The sequence below is a fragment of the Petromyzon marinus genome, chromosome 48, assembly GCF_048934315.1.
Source record: "Petromyzon marinus isolate PM22_M1 ecotype Great Lakes invasive population chromosome 48, UKy_Petmar_22M1.pri1.0, whole genome shotgun sequence".
Lineage (NCBI taxonomy): Eukaryota > Metazoa > Chordata > Hyperoartia > Petromyzontiformes > Petromyzontidae > Petromyzon > Petromyzon marinus.
Window position 1 is genome coordinate 10797523 of NC_133714.1, and position 3996 is coordinate 10801518.

Consider the following 3996-nt stretch of genomic DNA (forward strand, 5'->3'; position numbering starts at 1 on the left):
TAAACCGGCAGTTAATGATGGAAACAACAAGTTAAGGCATTACCTGGTGGATAACATCCTTCCAATGATTCTAGATTTGAAGTTTTCGTGACTGCAAGGATCCATACTCTTAGGTTCTTTCGGTAAAGTCACGTAGGTGAAAATAAAATATAAGAATATATTTTATTTTATTTTCACCTACGTGACTTTACCGAAATAACCAAAGAGTATCCTTCTAATGATTGTTAAATTTGTATCCATCTTCTTGGTTGAACTTTTGTCTACATTTATATATCTGGACGGCTTCATGAAGAAACCTTTGATAGCAGCCCGAAGGTTTGCAGAGTACCTTGGTCTCGGAAAAAACAATATCATGCGAGCCCACAGCATTATAACAAGGGTCAGCTATGGCAGAGGTATTGGTTCTGTCATGTTTCAGATCTGCCTTGTGTTCGCGAACACGGTCCGAGACATGTCGTTTCATTTCCCCAATGTAACTGCTACCGCAGGTACAACTCAATTTGTAGACTTCAGGGTATTGCATGTCAGGAATTACCTGCGGTAGCAGTCACATTGGGTAAATGAAACGACATGTCTCGAACCGTGTTCGCGAACACAAGCCAGATCTGAAACATGGCAGAACCAATACCTCTGCCGTAGCTGACCCTTGTTATAATGCTGTGGGCTCGCATGATATTGTTTTTTTCCGAGACCAAGGTACTCTGCAAACCTTCGGGCTACTATCAAAGGTTTGTTCATGAAGCCGTCCAGATTTATAAACAGACAAAACTTCAACCAAGAAGATGGATACAAATTGAACAATCATTAGAAGGATGTTATCAACCAGGTAATGCCTTAATTGTTGTTGTTTCCATCATTACCTGCTGGTTTACTGCTAGCCCTGCCCATGCCCCAACCCAGCCTCACACGTCCTCTTTCTGTTCTTCCACCACCTTCCCACTTCTAGCCCTGCCCACTTCCCCCACCCCAACCTCACGTCCTCTTCCCAGAGCGCTCATGCGGCCCCCCCTTTCCCTACCCCACACCCTCCCCTTTCTCTCCCCCCATGCCTGTACCCACCTCTCTTACCTATATAACCTCTTGCCACGGCAGCTCTCCCACCGACTACAGCATTTTCTTGCTGTGGTTGTCCCACCTGATGAAGATCGCTTGTGTTGCGATCGAAACGTCGTGATTTGTTACATTTTATAACCAAAGAGTATGGATTCTTGCAGTAACGAAAGCTTCAAATCAAGATTAAAAGAGTTCAGTTTCATTTGTATACTTTTGAAGTTTGCTTGCCTTTCCTGTTGTATTTTGTATTTTTTTTGTTATGTTCTGACCTGCCCGATTGGACGGCTGTGAAAACAGATCTTTGTAGCTCATTGGATTCATCAAGTGTAAATAAATATTGATTTAAATTATATTGACCTCTGTGCGAGTCTATGGATTTCTGAGTTTGTGGGTCTCTGTGAGTGTATGGGTCTCTGTGCGAGTCTATGGGTCCCTGTGTCAGTATATGGGGTCGCCATATGAGTCTATGAGTGTCTGAAGGAATGTATGGGTCTCTGTTGGAGTCTATGGGTTTCTGGTTCTGGGTCTGAGTGGGAATCTATGGTCCTCTGAGTATGGTTGTTTGTGCGAGTCTTAAGTGCACAAATTTAACTTTAAAAGGGCATTGAGGGGTGCGGAATCCAAGTTGAATATTAAGCTCCCCGCAGTGCAAGCCAGCTCTCTAGTCGTGTCATCATACAGCCCCTGTAATTCTTTATAATAATAAAATAGACTTACTCCAGGAAAGCCACGCTGAATCATAGTAAGGTCCTGAATTAGTTTTTTTATTGTAAGATGTTTTCAATCAATTAATGACGAGTTCTTACAAGTGGGGGGAAATCGGAGCAACCGGAGAAAACCCACGTGTGTAAAGGGGCAGCATTTTAAACCGTACAGGTGACGATGGCGAAAATCCTAGTGGGTGGGTGGCTGAGTGGGTGGGTGTGTGGGTGTGTGAGTGGGTGAGTGGGAATGAAATCTAACTGCACCTCTGCATTGCAAGTCCAGCGATCTAACGCCCCGCGTATGGTGGGGTAAAGTGTGGGCATGGCCACTTTGCTCCAACACGTACGGACCAGCGTGGAAGAGTAAACCAAATACCTCTAAATAGCGGCCTCAAGTAAAGGCCTTTTCCAGCAGCAGGCGATTCGCCTCCACAACAAACCCGTCCCTCCAGAGATAAAAACACACGGCGGTCTGGGAGTGCCTCTCATCAGCTATGGCTCAACACGAGGGCCACTCTGGGGCCGGTTTCCACCGTCAGCGCCTCATCATCATCAGCAGCAGCAGGGCCGGGCTCTGCTTGAAGCAGCGCCGTGAACTCAGCAGGCGTCTAGGACGTGACGGCTGTGGGCCAGGCGCCTCCTCCTCTGTCTCCCCCCACCACCGCCGCCACTGCTGATGTGTGCACACCGCGCGAGGTTCTCACCTTCAGGCTGAGTCGACGTAGAGGAGGCCCAGCGAGCCGCCGCTTCAGAAGATTTCGCGACCCACTGACGGTGGCCGTGAGCGGGAAACCAAATCAGCCGCTCGCCACCCACAATCCACAGCGCGCGCCGCCTCCACTCGCCCCCTGCCTGACCGGAAGTAGCAGCGGGGGGAGGGGGGTGGGCAATGGAGGCGTGAGGGGGGGGTTCGCGAGGGAGGGGCATGAGGAGGGGGGTTGTGGGGGGGCATGGGGGGTTGTGAAGGAGGAGGGGCAAGGGGGGAAAGGGAGAGCATTGGGGAGGAGCTTAGGTGAGGGGGAGGAGCTAATGGCTATTACACCACGCCGCGTCTCGCGCCACGTGCTTCCCCTGGCAGTTTGGCCGTTAGGCGTGGAACCGAGCTGTGGGTGAGTGATGGCGGTGGTGGTGTGAGTCTCTCTATGTGAGTCTGTGTGTGAGTCTCTCTGTGTGAGTCTGTGTACGTGTGTGTGGGTCTGTGTGAGTCTGTGTGTAGCAGTAACCCGGTCTCAAATGAGTACCTGGTGCGATGCGTAAACATCGCCACTGGGGAGACAAAGGCGGTCGGGCGTGGTGCTAACCACCCACCCCTTCGTGTACCGTGCCGGCCTTCATACGTACTGCTGGCTAACAGCACTTGTCCCTACAGCCTGTTAAGGCTCTATGAGGATCGTTGTCTTTGGTGTCCTGTATTAGCAGGAGGAGGAGTGGTGGTGTTAATGTTGGTGGTATTAGTGGTGGTGGTGTTAGTGATGGTGGTGTTAGTGGTGGTGTTTGTGGTGTTAATAATGGTGGTGTTGGTGTTAGTGATGGTGGTGTTAGTGGTGGTGGTTGTTCGAGGTATTGTTGCTGGTGTTAGTGATGGTGGTGTTGGTGGTATTAGTGGTGGTCGTGTTAGTGATGGTGGTATTATTGGTGGTATTATTGGTGGTAGTGTTAGTGGTGGTGGTGTTAGTGGTGGTGGTGGTGTTGGTGGTGGTGGAGTTGATGTTGGTGGTGGTGGTGGTGTTTTTAGTGTTCGTAGTGTTAGTGGTGGTGGTAGGAGTGGTGTTAGTGCTGGTGTTAGTTGTGGTGTTAGTTGAGGGGAGCGGTAGTGTAGCGGTTAACGTGCTGCGCTACAAACCTCGCGTCGGGTTCGATTTCCGCTCACGGCCAACACCAGCAACGATTATCTGAACCGGTCCTGGGCCTCCCCTAGGTAGACTCAGCCTCAAATGAATACCTGGTACGATGTGTAAACATCGCCGCTAGGGAGACAAAGGCGGCCAGGCGTGGTGTTAGCCACCCACTCCCTCGTGTGCCATGCCGACCTTTATAGGTGCTCGCTAGCAGAAATTGCCCCTACAGTATATTCAGGCTATACGGGGGATCTGTCTTTGTTAGTGGTGGTCGTGTTAGTAGTGGTGTTAGTGGTGGTGCTAGTGGTGGTGTTTGTCGCGGTGTTGCTGGTGTCCGAACAAAGGAGCGACGCTCACAACAACGACCTTTGACCTGGGCGGCTGAAATGTAGCACGTTGGC